Genomic DNA, 23,691 nt, shown 5'->3' with positions numbered 1-23,691 from the left:
AATCAACACCTCTATTTTTTTTCTCTTTTATAACATATACATTGATATAAGTTCTCACAGCTTCAACTACTACTTCACCAATTCCTGCAGACTTGATTTAACAATTATTAGCTTTGAAAATCACATCATAGCCTTGGTCACACAATGGGGACACACTGAGTAGATTATGCTTCAGTCCATAAACAAATAAGACATTCTTGACTTTACCTCTTCCATTTAACAGACTGAAAATTCATTTTCCAACAACATTTCTAGGTGCACTATTACCAAAAGTAACATTTCTTTTCTCAAATGGTTTCCATGTCAAGAACTTAATTTTGTCTCCTGACATGTGCCTAGAACAACCACTATCCACATACTAATGATTGCCCTCATTCTAAGCATATGAACAATGCTGCATTGCTCTAAAATATAATTTTCTTTCCAGACCTTGGGCTCTTGACGTGTTTGCTCAATAACTAGATCAGACCTTTTATTCTTGAATTTGCACTCAACTGCTTTATGCCCAAACATTTGATAGTTATATCATTGCATTAAATTATTCAAAGGATAAAAGGAGTTGTTACACCTGGTTCTGTTGTTTCTCTGTCTAATTTGCTGATATTTTCTTCTTCTTAATCAGAACTGACTGTATGATAAATTCACCCTACAATTCCTTGCATTGTGTTCATAGTTGGTACATGTAAAGCAATAGCCTGGAAATATATTTGCATACTTGTGAGTAAATCAACTTCTGAAGCTTTGTTGGGTTGTCCATTGTGAATTTTGATTTGCCTCTCCAGTGTTGATTGCCCTTGGCTGGGAAAAATTCCTCTTATTATTATGTTGTTGTTGGTTTGATTCTTGTTGGCTATTGGGTTGCACTCTAGCATTGTATTTTTGTTATCATGTTGACTCATTATTTGTTGTTGATTTGTCACCATTCATAATTGCTTGTACAAATTTAATTGACTTATTTCCCTTTAATTTTACTTCTGAGATGGATTCGGCCTCAAATCCAAGACCATATCGATTTTGTGGAGACTCTTTGTGATTCTAGAAGCCCATTCAAATTATCAATCCCTTTTCCAAACTTATAATTGAAGCTCAGGTGGTTTTTTTTCTTTTCCAGCTCCTTTATTAGCAAAACAACCTGTTTCTCAAGCTTTTCACATGCTTGACTCTTTTCACTGAGTTTTTGCTTTAAAGTCTCTTGTATCTTCTTACCTTCTATGATTTATAGGAGTAATGGTTCAATAGATTCAGTCTTTTCTTTAATCAATAACTCCTTTTGATATTTATTTTTCTTTCTCATCCTCTCAATCTCTTCAAGTGCACTGACCAACTCCCCCTCTAAGTCTACCTTGGCTTCTTCACCATCAAAATTAATGGCTTCTATTTCTAGATTGTCTATGGCCATAAGTATGAATTATTTTGTGCTTTCATCATCTATGTCCTCATCAGAGGATTGGTTTCCTTCACTTTTAGATGAGTTGGATTCTTAGGTAAATAGGATTATCTTTTTAGCCTTATTTCTTTCCTTTTTCACTTTCCATAACTTATCTCTAGGATCATATTCCTTCTTCTTTTCAGAAAACTTGGAATTCATAATGATCAACTTTACCACAATTAAAGAACTTAAAAGGTAACTTACCTTTATACTTTCCTGAGCGTCTCATGAGCTTCCTCACAAACTTGGCTTCTTCTTCATCTGATTCACAACAAGGATCAGCATACCCTTCCTTGGGCTTTTTTCTGCTTTGAAAGTTAACTCCTTTACTCTAGGCTTGCCATTAGAAATTCTCATCTCATAAGCAGTAAGTGTTGCAAGTAATTGGTCCAAAGTGAGAGTCTTCAATTCTTTCATATACTCAACAGTTGATACCTTGGGATTAAATCTCTCAGGGACATATCTCAACACCTTTTGAGCTACTACGGGTTCTTCTAATTTCTCATCAAGGCGTCGTATAGTTTTCTCAACCTCATCAACTCTCAAGAAATAATTTACAATATCTTCATCGTCATGCATATTTAAAGACATAAATTGCATTCTAAAACCTTGGAGTTTGGCTTGATTTACCTTGATGTCACCTTCATAGCAACTACTCATCTTGTCCCAAATAGATTTTGTTGTTTTGCAATCCATAACTTTAACAAGTTATGATTTAGGTAGGTTAATAAGCAGTACATTCATGGGTCTAGAATTGCATGTGAACTCAATCTTCTAAACTTTAGTAATCACTGCTAGAGGATTTTGATATTCTTCTTCTACGACATCCCACACATAAACTTGAAGTGATTGAATGTAGGTTTTCATCCTTACTTTCCAAAGCACGTAGCTTGTTCCATTGAACATAGTTTCCCTATTGGTGAATCCTCCTTCCTGGTTTTCCATGGTCATTGATCTTTGTTCTAGCTATTAAATTGGCCTGAAGTAACCTAATATCTCTAGTAATAATGTTAGAAATTAGGACAATACTAAGAGTGGGGTTGAATTAGTATTGTAGGAATTTTAAAACTTCATTTCACTTGCAATAACATTGGGACACTAATAAACTTTCCAGCAAGTAGTTTATATGAGCATGGCAAGAAACAACATAAGTATCACAATGAGAACACACAATTATTCAAATATTTCTTTCAATTTATTCATAAGGCAAGCTACAACTTGTTGTTACAAAGTTCTTTGGTGATAATTAGCAGGAAGAAACTACTCCTTGATTTATCAGCTACAGCTGAAAGGATCTACAACCTGTGTACAACCCCTAGTTTTATCAGCAATTATTGAAAGGAGCTTCAACCCCTAAGTATTTACCATTAACTATTGGAAGGAGCTACAACCCTTGACTTGCAAGCTACAACTTCCATGACCTTAATGATTCATCATTCATACAATTTTCATACTCAAATCATGAAGTCAATCTCTTTTACAACATAAATCAAGTTGTCTCTCAAACACTCACCAAAACCACCATTACAACACCTTCAACAATTTGACCATACTCACCAAAATTCCACACCTCTATTCTCACACACTTGTTCTCTACATCTCTACTTCCTCTTCTCTCTCTCTCTCTTTTCTTTACAAATTTGACTATGCTTATAAAGAAATTTGGATTGATATTTTTGGAATTCAAACTCAATTGTCTTGCACTTTGATCTTTGTATGAATCTCTTATTTTTGCCTTTTTAATGTTCAATTTATTCTTTTGAATCTACTCTTCAAGTTATCTAACTCAGCTATGTTGTCACTCTGAGAAAAGCTGAGTTAATATGTTGTTTTTCTTCAATTATGGTAAGTTACAGATTTTAGCAAAGCTCTTCTATTTAAGGTGACTCTACAAGTTTGGCTTAACTGCAAAATCTAACTCCAAATATGTCCATGTCGCTATTTGTGCTACCAACTCATTCATGCCTTTGTTACCAAGCTTTAGCGCGCTGCTGTTATGTTTGGCATAACTGCCAACCTTAAATTTGTTGACTTATACATCCAAGTATGGTGTATAAAGCCAAAATTACAAGTTGTTGACTTATTCATCCAAGGACTTAAACATAGGCTAAAAGTGTTGCAAACCTTTATGCCCTCAGTCACAATACACATAGAACCGCATCAAAAATTGTGTCTTGGTGCACATTTCCATCACTTGACAAATTGTTTCCTATTGGAAAGACACTCTCTCTCTCGAGCTTGTCTTCCTGGAAATTTCTCCTTTTTGCACCTTGGTTTTTTCTTCGAGGTTGAACCTTCCGGGTTTTATTATTTCAGGTTTTTCTTCCTTCTCCTAGGTTTTCCTTCTGGGATCCTACCAAATTTTACTTCCAGGTTATTTCTTCCATGTCATTCAAGATTTTTTCTTCCAGGCACGTACTACTTACCTTTGCAACTGCCCTAGCTCCCAGCTCCTCGACTATAACTCTCGCACATACTTGTTGATGGGCCTCCAAATTAGACACAAATTAAGGTCCATATAACCTTTCTTAGACACGTAAAGGCTATATTAAATCTCTTCTTCTACACTTGATAATGTTTTTTTAGCTTTAATATGTTCTTAGGAATGTTTAGAGATAATTGCATATTATGTGCCTAATATTATTTACTTTTTCTAGGATATTGAGAGAATATTGAGTAAATTATTAATGAGATAATATAGGGACTTTCTCCCTACTACAAGATAGACCAAGATTGGATAATAAATGAACAAGATATTATGAAATTATTGAAGAAATTATGGAGCTCCAGTGATTGAGAAAATCTAGGAATGTGTTCCCTGTCATTAAATGAAGATTACTTGTGTTGGGAACCATATCCACTTTTTGAGGGATTTTAGAGGGGAAAGTTGCTTCCTTTCAAGGAGAATGCTTCATCATCACTTTGTATAAATACCAATTTGAATTTTCCTCTAGGGGGGTGTTTTTCTTAGTCTTGTTGTGGAGAAAACTTGATATTTAGCAGCGCCACTTTCATTTCTAGTAGGGATGTACCTGTACTGATTCAAATGATGAAGTTTGGTGTCATTTTTAGCTTCTAAAGCTTGGTTTCCTTTATAGGAATTTGAGTATCCTTGGGCTTGGCCATCCCAGGAGCCTCAAAGCCCTCTTGTACAATTTATTTATTTCTTTGAATGTCTTTTTCACTTGCATCTCTTATTTCTGCATTTACTATTCATGCTTCTTTTTTTGTAGGTCATATTGGTTAAATGATTGAAATGAGTCATTTTGAAGGTTATTTACAGAGTCACAAGAATGATTCATCCTTAGAAAACTTTGAAAATTCATATTAATATTTGAGCTATTTGGATTGGTTTACTAGTTCACAAATCTAGAATTTATGGAAGTCTCTTGTAGCAAAATAGTAGTAATTTTATGCTATTTTTTAGAACGTTTTAATGAACTTCTTTTGAGTTGATTCCACTTGTATTGAGTCATAAAAAAATCAAGATAATAACAAAATTTATGCCATAGCATTTGCACTTGATTAGGTTGGGAATTTCATAGGTTAACTTGCTCACTGATTCTTGAATTTCGGGTTTTTATAGTAATTTTCTGTTATTTTCCAGCACATGTTAACAAGGTTATTTTTGAGTGATTCCATTTGGAATGCAGTCTTAGGACATCCTACTTAATAAATAAAAAATCACATATTGTTTTCGTTTGATTTGCTTGGGCATTCAGGAGGTTATATCAAGGAGTAGAAATCTCGTAGCAGTCCTGTAGCACTGTCTAAACTCAGCCAGATTTGCCTTAAAACCTTGATTTTTTCATTTTATGATTGAATAATGACCTCTAGGCTTTGAATCCATGACTAAGGAAGACCAAAAACCACTTAATACATCCCTTTTTTCCACTACAATGAATTCCAACAATTAGGGGTTAGTAGACAATTTCATGAATTGAATGACATAGTGATGATTTTCATGATTACCTTATGAAACACCTAATGAACTTTGTTACAAGGTCTAATCTTTTTGTAATGCAATGATTGAGATTTGGTTCATGCTCTTTACTGTATGCAATTAGAATAGGTTTGATTCTCTTGTCTTTTGTTTCCTGCAATAAGTTAAGGTTTCCATTTATGCAATTAGTTTAGGTTAGATTTCATGATATCCACTTCATTGCATCAGATCAACGAAAGAAGAACACATTGCATGTTTCACATATAGTGTCGACACCTCTTAAGTTTGTACACACCCTGGGTTGATAATTTAAGTTGGTAGCCTCAGGATTTGCCACATTCTTGTTGTATTACTAGGGATCATCACTTGTTATTTCTTCTGGGGTAGTTTCTTCCAATTGACATCATGTTGTCATCACCAACGCTATGTGGCACCATCCGAGTGGTCACATGTGTCACTCATATTTGGCCCACTAGGCTATCCAAAAACACTAAAACTACCTACCACACATCCTCCATATACGTCATGTTGATGTCATCAACAACAATCATATGTTTCCATGTGTCCAATTAGAGAAGAGAGAGAAAGGGGTCTCAAGCCTTGGTTTGTGACCATTTTCCTTTCTTAAAGTTTTTAATAAAAACCTCCACGTTCAATCCCTTTTATACCTCTGTTGCCCGGGTGCCCGACTCTCTGCTCCCCAGCTCTAACTCTCGTGCACACTTCCTATTTATTTTGGGGAAATTTCCTTTGTTTCTAGCTTCTTGGCTCCCCGGATCTAACTCCCACATGCACTTATTGTTTCTTTTGGGGAAGTTTCCTCTAGTTTCTGGCTTCACGGCTCCCCGACTCTAACTCCTAGGCACACTTCCTGTTTATTTCAGGGGAGTTTCCTCCCAGTTCGCTTTGCTAAAAACTTCACCACATTTGGTAAATGTGCCAAACTAACCATGCTCTAAAGGGTCCTCCAACAAAAGTTTAGCTTTGCAATCTTTGAATTTTGGGTCATCAACTTTGACTGACTCTAACATGTGATCTAGGAAACCATTTTTAATCTTCCACATACCACTGGAAAGATATTTCATAGCTCTTTCCATTTAAGTGGGTCTCAACTGCATCTGAGATGATATTTTGTATAATAAATGGCTCCAGAGCTTCTGCATCATAACCAAATTTGCATTAACCATTCTTGGAGTTGTTCTTCATTCTTCTAACATTATTCTTTGCTCCTCACTTCATCCTATTTATCTTTTCCATCAATGATAACACATTTCTAACACTTATTACTATTCCAATTTATTGATGCATGTGAATATGTGATACTTATAGAAGAATCCATGTTAGTAACTTATTACCATTTTAATTTATTGATGGATGTGAATCATGTGATACTTATAGAAAGAAAATTCCATGTCATTACCTTATTACTGTATTATCTTTCCAATTTTTAATTAAGGTATAACAACTCATTTTCATTTGTTTTTATTTTTGAAATAAGATCATTTTCAATTTTTGTAATTAGGTAACTTCAAGTTTCCAAATAATTAGTTGATTTTTGGAAATATTTTCAGTTTTGTAATTAAATAATTCCAAATAATTAGATTTTTGGAATTAGGTATTTCCAAATAATTAGTTTTTAAATAATTTAATTAATTATTTTTTTCCAAAAGAATGGGTAGAATTTTTGTTATAAAAGATGTTGTATTCTAGGCCAAAAACCTTACATTCAACTTCATAGTCCCTGAAGGATGTTGCACTTTGTTGTCCACAAAATGGGATTGTTTTCGACTATCCACAAAACATAGATATTTTGACTATGACCTTGCTTATTGACTATAGAAAAAGGATGACTACTATATTTCTAACAAAGACACCCAGATACAGAGAAAATCTCCAGTACATTGATAAAAAGAAACAAGAGGGAATTCTTAAACATTTTAAGTCTAATCATCAACCGAATGGGTGTTGTGTTTAAAAATAACTCCATTTTTTAGGGTTGACTCCCCTCTTCTAGACCACACGCTCCTCTTTTTCATGCTAGGCTAGAACTAATCACAACTGCAATCGAAGTAAACTTGAATCCATTTGAGAATTTGTTGCTTAATTCTTCAATTTGAAAGTGAATTACTACCAACTCATTCTGAATTTCCCTCTACATCCTTTCAATCCATCTCTAGAGGGACTTGATTTGTGTATCGATCAACAAGTAGAATGACGACCGTTCTAGTTATTCCACCTCAGAATGATGGTTCAGGGAGACCAATAATCCTTTGTGAGCTGCAAGAGTTCCCCGACAACCGACGAGTTCTCTCCTGCTCCGAAGCTGATGAGGAATTTCCTACGCTCTCCATAATGTCACAATGTTGAGTGTTGGACATCCATAGTGAACACCGATGTCCTAGAGGAAAGAGACAATAACTCAGAATGAACAAGGCTACAGTTAAAGGGTTGAGCCTTCTCCTTGATAAATTTTGTGGGGACAAAACATGGGGTCTCAACAATATATATACATCAAGGATGTTGTCAACTACCTTGAGATAATCCTTTGCACCATACATCTTGCCTATGAATAATAAATTCCACCCACATTGAACTAGGCCTTAAATGCCTTGGAAATCTTGTAGAGATTGTTATCTGATGTGGATAATGTGAGAGAGGGACACCGACCCAAGGATAATTAAATTTCCCACATTCTTCCTAGATAATTATGTTTTAATAACCATGAGAGTTGTCCTCTAATGGGCTTGAGTAACAGGGGGAGTGTTCCAAGTGTAATTATGGACAGAACACCAAGGATTTAAACCTTGATCCCATATCCTTAATATTAAAAATTCAGCCATTATGCTAATGATTGTATTTGGGAGGCACGAGGTTGCCAAAGGCACCACAAGCTCCACCTTATTCATACAATATTCCAATATTAAAATGAATAGCAAGAGATTAAACTTCATGGAAGCATACATATCGTTGTTAGACTATGATCAATTTCCATCACTATTTGATTCATTCTTGTCTCAGTGTTTTGCAGTGTCGGTTGTGGAGTTTAAGTGCCTTAACACATGATATAGTTATATGTGTTCAGATTGTTGAAGCTAAGCTAAAATTCATTGCAATATTGGGGGGGAGGGTTTGTTGCATGTTGGTCAATTTCCTGAGCTCACCAAATAACAATTAGTGAATCCCAAACACCATTATTTTTGTGATTTTCTTATTTATTACCAAATCTAGCCCTTCCCATAATGTTAATTTGTGGTATCCCCTAGTTAACAATTTTCTCTCTCGTAAATAATTGTAATTATTCTAAATAGTTGAGAAAGGGACACAGATTCCATTGTTTGGGGAAGGGGTTTGCTTGAGGAAATGGTTGTTCTTTAATAACAAACTTGTTGGGTAGAAAACAACTCATTGTGTTTATCGTGCATTGGATCTAGCTTAAATGGATGGACTGGCCCAAGTGTCCTTTATCCCAACCACAAACAAAGAAAAGGACAGAAAAATTAAGAGTGACATGGGTTGTGTTGTCAAGTGATGAGCTATTGCGCAAGTTGTGAAGAGAAAACAAGGGACATGTTGTTGGGGGGGACTCACCCCAGACATGCAAACAGAGAGAGAAGGAGAAGGGAACATTAGTCGAGAACGTAACATATGGGCTTGCTGTGTAGAAAACATAGAGAGAGTCAAAAGGAAAAGAAAGAAAAAAGCCTAACATCGAATCGGACCCTGAAAAGAGTGGTATCCAGCTATGGAAACCTCAATAGGAGGTTAGATGGTAATCAATTTTAGAGATCAAGGCTTGCCTGTAAGGTAGAAGGATCCGCTGGAAGCTTGGGGTTTATGAACCTATCGAATTGGGAGAATCACATAAGTGCTTGTGAGGGTTGTTGAACCACTAGGAGTGCCTTGGGGCTAAAACTCTAGTGCTTGACTCATTATGGAACCACCTAGAAAAGTGATTTCTCACCCATAGGCATCTTGACCATTGTTGAACCTTCCCAATAGTGGATCTTTTCTCCTGAAAGTGAGTTGGAGATCTCTGCATAGTAAATTATTGGCATGACAATGTTTCTGCCATAATGAAATGAGGTATAAGGAGCTTAGCTAGTGGATGAAGGCTATGAGGGCCTTGTGACATCTTGTTTCAGTTGTGTTGGTTGACTGAAAATACTCAAAAGCACCCCAGCTCAAGCTTTAGAATCTGGCTCGGGGGTGACAACTGTAAGTAAGGCTTGGTTGCAGTTGTATATGGTTAAGTGGAGAGTTATGATCCCAATCTCAGTTGCCATTCAATATTGTTTTCAGGTAAGTGTTTGTAAATGCATTCCTGGTTATTAAGTTCACATGGAACTATTAAATTGGTGTTGGACTCACTGTAGGAATGACTCATGGTTCGATGTGTTTGGAATGGTGAAATTATCATATATGTGTGCCTTGTTGTTATCTTGTTGTGATAATGCTTTTGTGAAGAAAACACACATATCAAACCATCTGTGTTAGTGCGGCACACACTAAGTCACACCACTGTATGTGGAATGAGCATTGGATATTTAATTGTGTTGGCTCCAGGCCTCTATTAATGTTTACATGATGGCTAGTTATGTGGGTGATGCCTAAAATTGGACTGGTTTGAACGTGATGACAATAGGCCTATAATAATGTTAATCTTGAGCTTGAACAAATAATTTCTATTTGTGAATCGAACTGGGTAGGAGACTTCCTGTTTATCTGTGGAATGTAGATCTCCTTATAATCTCCTTGGGTATTAAATGCCTTATGGTTTCCCTTATAAGTTTAATTATGTTTATTGTCCTCCAAAGATACTTGAAGATCTCTAGAGTGGTATCACCTATTTCCCTTTAAATCATCAAGATTTAAAGGGACCGTAGACCTCTAATAAGTTGATTAAACGAGTCCAAGCGATTATAGAACCACCACAACCAAGACAATTTAGGCTACCTTAGGATGTGTTGGTGTGGCCTGAATGACATAAATCTCCCTTGTTTCACTTATAACCATCGTGGTTGAGCCATTGTTTAATCCCCTTCACCAATGGCACTAACAAGAGCCTTATCTTGTTTCCCTAGCCTTTGAACCTTTTCCACATTTGTGGCAAGAGTTAGCAGGAAGAGTAAGAGATGGTTTCAAGGCCAGGTTGCTAGTTATAAGACCGCATGACGAAACTCATTGTAAGGCCAAAGTAATGAGTGGCCAAGATTAAGTGGGGAAGGAAATCGATGGTTGGGCAACGGCCCAGGATGACGAAAGCCCAAAGGGGTCGCACCTTGGAAGCCCGCTGAAAGTCACGCAGAGAGAAGAATCAAGCCAAAGAGGACCAGCTGAGTTAAAAAAGCCATCAACTTTACACAAGTGAAGGACCAACCACAAATAAGTGTGTTCTAAGAGGTGTGGCGCCACGTTACACCTAAGCCCAGAGGCTATTCCACATAAGTATGAAGAGGAGAATACATAAGATGAGCAGGTGACGTAAGCCTGGGATGTGGTGGAATACATGCAACCCTAACAAGTCATTCTTTGAGCTAGGCGAGCCGATAGATGGATCAACCCCAGAGTAGCTTGCGGAAGTACAAAGGGAGAGGAGTCGGGTCAACTAGCTGGGGAGATGGGAAAATTGTCAACAGTTACTGCTCATCAAATGGTGTGTATATATATGTGAAGGATTTTCATATTAATGTATAACTTGGGATGTGGAAACTAACCCATGAACAGGTTTACAACTAGCAAATAAATGCCAAGTGGTGCTAAGAAATTAACTAGGTGGGTATAGAAATGTGGTCATAAGGACAGTGTGGCACTCCCTCATTCGTCAGAACTTCAATGGTCACATATTTTAATCCAGAGGTGAGATTGGAGTAAAATTTATATCACCATATTCGTGTTGGCAAGACAAAAACCATGGTGATGTCCAACTAAGGTTTTTAAGTTAGTCATGAAGATCGAAATTTGTAGACCCCTTTCCATAACAACACCTTGGATCTTGGTTCAACATAGTAACCATCCTCATCCTAACATGTGTTTTGATGAGAATTAGGATGGGTATGTTACAAAGTGATATCAAAGCCTCCAAGTTCAACACTCGGACTAGATGGGCTCTAGCATGGACAAGTAGCGACAGGGGTTCCTGCAAGAGAGTTCATATTGATTTTTAGAGGATTAACTAAGTTAATTTTTAGGTGTTAAAATTCGGTATGTGGTGGATTGCATGTATGTATGAGTATCGTGCTTACTTTGTGATTTAATTAATTATCATGGTACTAATGAATGATATGAATTCATTATTATTGATGTGCCAATTCGTGACATATTGTTCATCTAGTCTTGCACCAGTAGATTTCCAACGATGAGCCAAGGTAATAACAATTGTTATATGTTGAATTATGCTTAAAACTAATAGTTATGTGTGTGTAACAGCACATAAGGTAAGATAACATAAAATGAAGGTCACCCATAACAACAAAGGGTGGTATGCCATAAATCTTGACATCCAAGAAATAAACAATAGGATGGTAGGATATAGTTCTAACCATACGCAGCATGGGTAAGAAGAAAGATCACTTGGCTAGGGGGGGATTCTCAAGACTTAATGGATACCTTGTCGAGTCTAAGGGCCGAGATTAGGAGCTGCAAGGAAAATAATGAAAAGTTGGTAAGGGCTCAGGAAAAGTAAATTGACATAAATGTAGTTATACTACAAAGCCTCTCAAAATTGTAAAGGCAAAGGCAACATGAACGGAGGGTTAGCCAGAGAGGCAGGCATAGTCTTTTTGCATCAAAAGAGAAAATAAATGGGGCAGACAGTACCAGGCCCAAGAAGAGATGTAGATGGGAAAGTGAAGACACAATGAGAGGAAATGCACCAATGAGCACCCCAGAGAGAATCTCTAGCGCACGTGAGCACCATTCTGGTAAGCATTCTAGCTCTCCCACCAGGAGGCATTGTCATCATCACCATTATCATTAAAGAAAGGGGGAAAGGGACTATATGCCAATAGAATTTAAGAGAGCCAAATCACCCATTTTTGATGAAGAGATGAGGAAATCTGAAGATGCAGAAGCTTGGCTGCTTGGAATGAGGAAGTTTTTCAAAATCCATAATTATTCTGAAAACATGAAGGCAAAGGTAGCCACCTATAGTCTAAAGGGAAAAGCAGGCATATGGTGGGAAGATTTGAAGAATGTCAAGGGAATAGAAAAGGAGGGTTTGTATTGGAATGAGTTTGAAAGTCTCTTCAAAGAAAAATATTTATCAAACAAATACTATGACAACAAATCAAAAGAATATTACAAGCTCAAAATGGGGAAAATTCCAGATGAATACTATGTCACCAAGTTCTTGGAGTTGCTAAGATATATGTCATACCTTAAATATGAGAAGGAAAAAGTTCAAAGGTTTATCAGTGGGTTACCTCTATCATTCAGAGATCAAATCGAGATCCATGAGCCTCAAACATTGGATGGCACCATCAAAAAGATGAAGCACTACTATACTCAATACAAGCATAGACCATAATTTAAATTTGAATGGAAGTCGAAGAGCAGTTCCAAATTTAAGGTAAAAAGGAAAAAAACGACTAAGGGGCCACTTACGGTCCCTGCTACCCAAGAAGGTCAAAGAAGACCCAATGTTGAAGGCATAAATCATTTAGCTCAAGAAGGAGCCAAGGGTTACAGAAATTGTGCATATAAGTGTTAGACTTGTGGAGAAAATCACTTGAGGAAGGACTGCCCAAAACACAGGCACACTGGTCTGAAATTGTACAATGTAGAGGAAACATAGACAATGGGAAATATGGCACGTGGCATGCCCAGGATCTAAGCAGCCCTCGACAATCAACGGACAGATTATTAGGATTCCATAATAGAAATGGAAGGTAAGATTTGTGATCAAACCATCTCTACTTTGAATGACCTTGGTTTTAATTATAACTATGTTAGCCTTGAGCTTGTGAGACATTTCTAATTAAATCAAGAGCCACATGAGGAGTCCTGGTTGGTTCAACTAGCCATGGGGACAAAGAATAAGGTCGAATACTTGGTGAAGGCTTGCCCAATTGAATTAAATGGAATGCTAATAGTGGAAAATCTCAACGTGTTGTCATTCGGCGCATACAACATGTTTTTGGGCATGGATTGGATGTATGCGCATGAAACTAAGGTTAATTGCTTTGAGAAAGCAATTGAGTGTCAGGATGGGCATGGAGCAAGGAATATATTGCAAGGGAAGCGAGGGCCCGCATCAGTGAGGTTGGTCACAGCCATGCAAGCTAAGAGAAGCAACATGAAAGGTTTTCATTTGTTTGTTGTACATGTTTCTAGCCACGAGAAAGCTATTAGTAGCATTGGAGATGGGGAGCACAAACTATTAAAACAATATGTTGTGTTGTAGTAGTATGCAAATGTATTTCTAGTGGAAGTTCCTAGAATACCTCCTCACAGAGAGGTTGACTTCTCCATCAAATTGAAGCTCCAACATCCAAGGCACCATATCGAATGAGTACACCAAAGTTGGTTGAACTGAAATTACAAGTTAAGGAAATTTTGGACAAAGGCTACATAAGGCCAAGTGTGTCCCTATTAGGAGAACCAGTCTTGTTTGTGAAGAAGGATGGCACCCTATAATTATGCATATATTATAGATAGTTAAATAAATTGACCATCGGGAATAGATATCCATTACCACGAATCAATGATCTATTTGACCAACTGAGAGGAGCAACAGTCTTCTCTAAGATTGACTTAAGGTGAGACTATCATTAGGTGTGTATCAAAGATGAGGACATCCACAAAACAACCTTTAGGACAAGGTATGGCCATTATGAATTTGTGTTCATGCCCTTTAGGCTTACCAATGCACCCACAAACTTCATGTGCCTTATGAACAATTTATTACATCCTTATTTGGATAAGTTTTCCATAGTCTCTGTGGATGACATTTTGGTTTACTCAAAGACTAAGGAGGAGCATGAATGGCATTTGGTAGCAATACTAAAACTGTTAAGAGAGCATAAGCTTTATGCAAAGCTTAGTAAACACAATTTCTTCTAATTACAAATTCATTACTTCGGGCACATCGTCTCAAAGGAAGGAGTGGTAGTTGACCCAGAAAAGATTAAGGTTATCATGGAAAGGCCAATACCAAATAATGTGGTTGAAGTTATATCTTCATGGGGTTAGAAGGATACTACAGAACATCTATCTAAAACTTCTCAAGGATAGGCCACCCAATCACTTCCTTGCAAAGGAAGGGAAGGAAAATTGCATGGACATGTGACTATGCATCAAGCTTTAAACAATTGAAGCAATTGTTGACCAAAGAACCAGTATTGTCGATAACATGTCCTAAGAAGGATTTTATTTTGTGCATGGATGCTTGCAAGGAAGGTCTCAATGGAGTGTTATAGACATTTTTGTGCCTCACAGCATGGAGCATGAAATGTCGATAATTACAGGGATCCAAAGTCCCTAAACATGTTGTTCTTACCCCTAGAGGAACAAGGTCAGCAAACCACAGCACTTCCTATCAGTTCTCCACCTGAAAACACTCAAAAACAGGCTATTTTTGGATCATGTCAGCTGCTCCACTGAGCATCTGCGCTGAATGTCAACTGCTCCTCCTTGTACCTGCGCTGAAAGTCAAAACCAATGAAGGCTACCTGCGCTGGGCGAGATTGGCCAAGTGGCACAGTCATTCTGCAAGGTGTCAACTGCCCAGGAAGCTTCCAAACTGACACTTGGTTCAAGGGATTCGCCCTATGATGAGTAAGAAGGTCTTGATCTCCAAGTGGAAGCAAGATTCTCCAAGTGGACTCAAGAACTGAAGATTAACTAAAGTGGGAGAGGACACTAGTCAACTTTATGCCAGCCTCAAGCTGACTCATCCTTTCTCCAAATCTCCTATATATAGAGCTCTTCTATGAGGTCTAAGGAGGCTGGAATTTTGTGCAAAGCAAGGAAGTGCTGTTGGTTTACAGTTAGAGCTATTGGGTGATTGCTTTTATAGAGGTGAAGAGGAGATTTCTTGCTGCTGGGGAGGTGCTGCTGGATTGGAGCCATTGATGGTTGTAACCTTCTCAGAACCTTTTACTTCTATCAATAAAGCTTTGAATGTTCTCCTATATACTTGTATTGCATTGATGTATTGTATTTACTTGTATATCTGATTCACTCTAATCCATGCATCAGTTATGAGTACATGTTTCTTGTAGTTTCCCTCTCTTGTTTGTGCAGGATCTTTGTGTAGCTGGGCCGGCAAGGGAACAAGGAGCTGGGAGCAAGGGACGAAGAGAGAAGACAAGATCGACAAAAGCGAAGGATATTGGTTGGTCAATCTTTTCTTCCTTCTCTGTACTTTCATAAAGGAAAATATCAAAGCTTTACTTTCAGTTGTTGCTAAGGAACTATCGCCCTTAGAGTAGGGATAGGGTCATTCCGAGTCGGATACTTTTCCCCACAACATGGAGTGTTGATACAGGAAGGTCAAGTGGTGTGATATGAGTCCCCAAAGCTCAATGAACATGAGTAGAATTATGTGAACCGTGACCTGGAATTAGCTACCGTCATACATGCGCTGAAGATGTGAATACACTAAATTCTTGGTAGAAAAATCACCATATTGACTGATAATTGAGGGTTGAAGTATTTATTTGAACAACCCAAGTTAAATGCAAGGGAAGCGATATGTCTATCCACTCTCAATGAATCTAATTTTGAAATTAGATATATAAAGCACAAGGAGAATAAGGTAGCATATGCCCTCAGTAGAAGGGTGCAATTAAACCATTTAGTATCCATAAGTTCTTATGGAAGCAATATTAAAGAGAAAATCAAAAGCACTGGACAACTTGATGAGAAATATCAGCAAATAAAAGCAAGGTTACAACAAGATAGCGAGGGTGATAAGGATGAATAATATCACCTCATGGATGATGGCCTAGTTAGATTCAAAAATAGAATATGTGCCAAATGATAATGACTTGAAGAGGCTTATCATGATAAGACATGCTCTGGCCACCCAGGATACCAAAATACTCTCGCTGCCATCCAAAAGTTTTATCATTGGCCTAATTTGAAGACATAATTGGTTGATTTTATTTCGATATGCATAGAGTGCCAATAAGTGAAAGTTGAATGCAAACATCCAACAGGCCTGTTGCAACCCATTCCCATTCCAAAATGGAAGTGGGAAGTGATCTCAATGGACTTCATCCCTAGGTTTCCAAGAACTTCCAAACAACATGACACAATTATGGTGGTGGTTGACAAGTTGAGTAAATGTGGCTCATTTTGTAGCAGTAAAATCCACAAATTCAACCAGTGAAGTGGCACAAGTATTCATAAAGGAAATCATAATATTTCATGGAGTTCCTAATAATATTATCTTAGATATAGATGCTAAGTTCACTTCAAAGTTTTGGAAGGAGGTATTTGTAGGTTTGGGAACTAAATTGGCATTCAGTATAGCTTATCATCCACAAACGGATAGACAAACAGAGAGGAAAAATAGAATCCTCGAAGACATGTTAAGAATGTATGTGATGCACCATCCAAAGAAGTGGGAAGAGTATCTTCCACTTGTAGATTTTTCATACAGCAACGAACACCAAGTATCTCTAAATATGAGCCCATTTAAGACATTTTATGTGAGGATTTGCAATACCCCCATTAGTTGGAGTGATCCAGAGAACAGGGTCCTTATTGGGCATAATATGTTAAAAGAAATGGAGTAACAAATGTAGGTTATCAAATAGAATCTGAAGGTGGCACAAGACAAGCATAAAAGTTATGCGGATCATCATAGGGTACACAAATAACTCCAAGTTAGGGAGCATGTCTATTTGCAGATTAAACCCAAGAAAAGTTCCTTAAATATTGGGTCATGTGCCAAGTTGGCACCACAGTTTTGTGGGCCTTTTGAAGTACTTGAAAGGATAGGGTTTGTAGCTTATAGAATGGATTTACCACCATTAGAGAAGGTTCATGATGTTTTCCATGTTTCATTTCTTAAAAGATATGTACATGATCTAAATCATGTACTTGATTGGTTTATGTTAAAGGTGGAACCAAAGGAAGAGTTCCAATCAGAACTTGTATGCATCCTGGATTGGAGACAACTCATGCTACAGAACTGAGTGATAGATAAAATCAAAGTGCAGCGGAGGCAATTCGGGCCCGAGGAAGCCACATGGGAAATGTTTGAAAAATGAGGGTAGCATATCCTTTCTTATTTGTTGAGTGAAGCAAATTGTAAATGTAATGTAAATATTGTACAGATTTATGTGTATAAAGCTAAATATAAATTGTGTTTTTTTTAAGTTTATTGAACATTGAGGACAGTGTTCACCCTGAAGGAGGAGGGGATTGTGATATCCCCTAGCTAACAATTTTCCCTCCTGTCAATAATTGTAATTATTCTAAATAGCTGAGAAAGGGACACAAATTCCATTGCTTGAGGAAGGGGGTTGCTTGAGGAAATGGTTGTCCTTTAATAATAAACCTGGTGGGTAGAAAACAACTTAATGTGTTGATTATGCATTGAATCTAGTTGAAATGGAAGGACTGGCCCAATTGACCTTTAGCCCAACCACAAGCAAAGAAAAGGATAGAAAAATTAAGAGTGGCATGGGTTGCGCTATCAAGTGATGGTTTGTTGCATAAGTCATGAAGAGAAAACAAGGGACATGTTGTTCGGGGGGGAGGGCTTTCCCCAGACATGCAGACAAAGAGAGAAGAAGAAGGAAACGTTAGACAAGAATTCAACATATGCGCTTGTGTGTAGAAAACACAGAGAGAATCGAAAGGAAAACAAAAAAATATTCCTAACATCGAATTGAACAAAGAAAAGAGTGGTATCTAGTTGTGGAAACCTCAGTAGAAGGCTAGCCGGTAATCTATTTTAGAGAGTAAGGCTTGCATGTAAGGTCGAAGGATCCGTTGGAAGGTTAGGGTATTTCAATTTATCAAACTCAGAGAATCACATAGGTTGTTTTGAGAGCTTTTGAACCACTATGAGTGCCTTGGGGCTTAAACTATGGTGCTTGACTCACTGTGGAACCACCTAGAAAAGTGATTTCTCACCCATAGGCAGCTTAACCATTGTTGAACCTTCCCGATAGCGGCTCTTTTCTTCTGAGAGTGACTTGGAGATCTCTGCATAATAAACTATGGACATGATTATGTTTCTACCATAATGGTATGATTTATAAGGATTTTAGTTGGTAGATGAAGGTTGTGAGGGCCTTGTGACATCATGTTTCAATTGTGTTGGTTGACTAAAATTACTCAAAAGCACCCCACCTCAAGCTTTGGAATTTGGCTTAGGGGTGACAACTACAAGTAAGGCTTGGTTATAGGTGTCTAAAGTCGGGTGGAGAGTTTTGGTTCTGATCTCAGTTGTCATTTATAGTATTGTTTTCAGATAAATGTTTGTAAATGCATTCATGTTTATTAAGTTCATGTGGAACTGTTAAATTGGTGTTTTACTCACCGTAGGAATGACTCGTGGTTTGTTGTGATTGGAATGGTGAAGCTCTGATAAATGTGTGCTTTGTTGTTGTCTTCCTATGCTAATGGTTTTGTGCAGGAAACACACATATTAAACCATATGTGTTGGTGTGGCGCGCACTGAGTCACACCATTGTATATGGAATGAGCATTAGATATTTAATTGTGTTGGCTCTGAGTCTATAGTAATTTTTACATGATGGCTATCTATGTAGGTGATGTCTAAAAGTGGACCAGTCTAAATGTGATGACCATAGGCCTGTAATAATGTTAATATTGAGCCTGAACATATAGTTCTTTTTTGTAAATCAAATTGGGTAGGAGACTTCTTGTTTATCTGTGCAACATAGATCTCCTTATAACCTACTTAGGTAATGAATTCCTTATGGTTACCCTTATAAGTTTAATTATGTTTATCGTCCTCCAAAGAGATCTACAGATCTCTGGAGCAGTATCACCTGTTTCCCGCAAATCATTAAGATTTAAAGGGACCGTAGACCTCTAAGAGGTTGATTGAATGAGTCTAAGGGATTATAGAACCACGACATCTGAGCTAAGTTAGGCTCCATTAGGATGGGTTGGTGCAGCTTGAATGACATGCATCTCCCTTGTTTCGTTAGAATCATCATGCTTGAGCCATTATTGAATCCCCTTCGCCAATGACACAAATATGAGCCTTATCTTGTTTCCCTAGCCTTTGAACCTTATCCACGGTCACAGTGGGAGTTAGTGGGTTGAGTAAGAGATGGTTTCAAGGCAAGTTTATTAGTTTTAAGACCGCACAACTTAACTCATTGCAAGGCCAGTGTAATGAGAGTCCAATATTAAGTGGAGTAGGCCATCAACGGATGGGAGAGGGTCCCAGATGATGAAAGCCCGAAGGGATCGCATCCCAGAAGCCCACTAAAAGTCACATAGAGAGAAGGGACAGGCCGACAAGGACGAGGCTGAGTTGGAAAAATCGAAAACTTGATGTTGGTGAAGGACCAACCATAAATAAATATGTGTTGAGAGGTGTGGCCCCACATTACACCTAAGCCCAAACGTTTTTCCTCCGAAGTATAAAGAGAAGCATGCATAAGATGAGTAGGTGATGTAAGCCCGAGCTACAGTGGCATACATGCGATCTCAATAAGTTGTTCTTGGAGCTAGGCGGGCCCACAAATGGGTCAACTAGAGGGTCAACCTCGAAGAAGCTTGTGAAAGTGCAAAGGGAGAGGAGTAAGGGTCATGGGATTGGGAGACATGGAAAGTGTCAATAAGTATATGTAGGATTTACATATTAATGCATAGCTTGGGGTGTGGAACCCAACCCACGAATAGGTCGAAAGCCGACAAATAAATGCCAATTGGCGTTGGGAAATTAGCCAAGTCGGTATAGCCACGTGCTCAGAAGGATGGTGTGGCACTTCCTGATTCATCAGAACTTTAATGGTCACATATTTTGATCCAGAGGTCAGATTGAAGTAAAATTTTATATCGTTGGATTTGTCTTGAAAAGACAAAAACTATGGTGATTCCCAACTCAGGCTTTTAAGTTAGTTGTGAAGATAAAAATTTGTAGACCCCATTTCCACAATGACACCTTGGATCTTAGATCAACATAGTAACCATCCTCCTCCTAACATGTGTTTTGATGACGATTGGGATGTGGGTATGCTACATAAGTATTTAGATTGGGTATTTGTTGTAAGCCCCAACCCCCAAGCATACTGCAATTCAACTTGTTCATCGGGACCAAAAATGGCCCCTCCCACTCCTGTCACCCCTAGGTTGCCTTTCTAGGCACCACAAAATAATAAAGAGAACATATTTTTACTTTTTAACCACTGTTGAAATTATGGGAAATTAATTCTAATATATGGAACCCTCTTAATTTCAAGTCAACACTTGAAGTTGTTAGCATGGTCTAGGGGTTTCCCCACCCTGAGACAATTTCTTTCCAAGGAGGTCGGGTCATCTAGAGACGAAGCTATAAATCCCCAAATGGTAATTACTTCTAACATAAGGAGCATAGCCTTGGAAGCTACTTTGATTAGATCCACCTTCTCCTCGTTAAAGAAAGACTCTTTCTCACAATGCATATATACCAACAAATGAGTTTTGGAGTGTCTTCCAACATCAGATGATAAGGGATGAGCAAGAGATTTGGTCCCTCTTAACGCTTGGTAGATCCAAATTTAAGATAATTTAATTAAGTAATTTCAAATAATTTGTTTTTATATAATTTTTTGATATTGAAGGTCTATTTAAAAACTCAGGCTTCTTTTGAAATTTATAAATATTTTGTGTCCTTCTAAAATGATGGGTAAATTTAAAACATTGATATTTTTTTAAGGGTAATTTAGAAAATATTCTTCTCGGAAAGACTAGACCTTGGAAGGGCTAGGAAGGATTCAATGTTAATCACTGCACTAACATACCAATTACAAGATGAACATGTCGCCCAAGACATGAACCCAGACAGCTAGGGAAATAAATTGTTCACCAAACCACTTGAACTAAGTTCCTTTGACAATTAAATTTAGATTTTAATTTAAAAATATAACTATAAATAGATTAAAAAGTGTAATAGAAATTTCACCATTCTTATAACCAATTTTATTTTTTATAACAATTTTAAAATATATTTTAAAATATTTAACAACTTAAAACCCGAAACAATAGTGGATTATTAATTAAATATAATAAATTATATCATATAAAATGGATTTTTTTTAAATAACCTTAAATAAATTAAAATTGTTTTATTATTATTATTATTATTTATACTGAAATATATCTCTTTTAAAATTTATAATAAAGATCTATATATATCATTAGCAATACATACATTTATTAAGTAGTGGTATGCAAAAGTTCATAAGAGAATGATAAACTAATAATTAATTCTTATTAATATTTGATAAATATTTAATAAAATTGTACTGTTATTTTCCCCCCGGGAAAAATCGTAAATTTATTAATGAGAACAAAATTGTTGAGATTGCAACAAGATGATGGAGCTTAGTGAAAAGAGTCGCCTTCACTAAGTGGGCCCGCAGGCTATTTTTGGCGCAAGTCTATTTTTAGACTATGTCTATTTTTAGACATATGGATCATGTCTATGTTTATGGATGATTGATCAAGTTGGGAAAAATAGATGGACTTCTATTTTTGATGAAAGTGTGAGTGATCACAGTGTGAGTGATCAAGTCTATTTTTAGACTGGCTGTCAAAAATAGAAAAGTCAAATATTATTATCTCACAATAATATTTGGACTATAAACTTAATCTTATTCTCTTGGAGCACTTCAGTTTGAGCTACGGAAGTGGCACATGCAGCTGTCAGAAGGAAATTCGTTTTTCTTATGAGTCAGTTGAGTTGTTGCATGCATGACTTCAGTTAGAACTCAAGTGAGTTGAGTTTAGTGGACTGGAGGTACAGTTGATGGAGTTGTGTTCAGTTTAACTTAGTTAAACTGGTTGTAGTTAGTCTAACTGCAGATAGACTAATGATGAGTTGTTAAACTAATTATTAACTCATAATACAACTAAAGAATACATCAGTTAACTCAGTTGCATGTCAGTGCATGTTCAGTTCAACAGGGACAGGTGGTAGAGAATCAGATTGCTATCAGTTGTGACTATAGTTGTGCACCAGATCTTGCACAATCAAAGGATTGAGTATGCCAATGAGTTTGCTCACGTATTTGGCCCGCATTTTAGCCTTTGCTCACGTCCACAAAGAGTGAGTGACTATTTTGCAGGTGAAAATCAAGTTTGGGAAGCAATTCTCATCAGTTCTTGAGCAGGTATTGAGCAGTGGAGGCAGGCAAGCAGTGGAAGAGATTTGGAGATCAGATCTGAGCTGTATTGTGTGTAACAGAGGTGGAGATACTTGTGAGAAGTATTATGCTGTGTAATGTTACATGACTCAATCATTAATATACAGATAGTGTGGGGTTTTTAGCGAGATGCTTTCCCCGTGATACATACTGTGTTAATGTGTGAATGCTCTTGATGTTTTATTGTTATTGATGCTGCTATATTCTTGATCAACGTAGAGGAGCTTATGTATTGTGTATGTTTTCCGCATTAGTACATGATCAGGATAATATCCATTGAATATGTGTTAAATTATTCAAAATTTCTACATGGTATCAGAGCTAGATAATTGTAGAAAAAATTTCTACATGGTATCGGAGCAGCTTGATTTGTAGAAGAGATTTTTACAGGATATCAAGCGAGGGTTGATCGGAAGCAGTTGAGTTGGTTGCTGGTGGAATTCGAATTTGCAGCAGTGTTTTCTTGGTGACAACGCAGCAATGTCTTTCAACGGATTGCGATTGGAGTATGCTCTTGAGGGCAGCTCAAACTATATTGCATGGAAGGACAGGATGGAGGCAGTATTGGATGATAACGGGCTGAAGGAATTCATAGATACGGATATCCCAAAGCCTACTAATGCTACTCAAGCTGATGCTTGGCAAAAGAAGATCGCAAAATGTCGAAGAATTCTGTTGGAGGGCGTGAAGGATCACATTGTGTCCAGCCTCCATGGAAAGGCTACTCCATATTTGATGTGGAAATCATTAACAGAATTATTCCAAAGCAAGAGCGATCAGAGGAAGCTGGCGCTCAAAGATAAACTCAGAAACATCAAATGCGAGAAGGGAGACAGTATTCCCAAGTATCTCACGAAGTTCACTCAGTGTCGAGATGAGCTGGGAAGTGTGGGGGTTACTGTCGATGATGAGGACTTGGTGAGCTTGGCTCTCCTTGGTCTTCCGAAGAGTTGGCATTCCTATCAGGACTCTGTCAA

The sequence above is a fragment of the Pinus tabuliformis genome, chromosome 3_2, assembly GCF_031772625.1.
Source record: "Pinus tabuliformis cultivar Carrire ecotype Pingquan chromosome 3_2, CPIR1, whole genome shotgun sequence".
Taxonomy (NCBI): Eukaryota; Viridiplantae; Streptophyta; class Pinopsida; order Pinales; family Pinaceae; genus Pinus; species Pinus tabuliformis.
The sequence above is the reverse complement of the archived record's forward strand: the minus strand, read 5'-3'. Positions refer to the sequence as shown.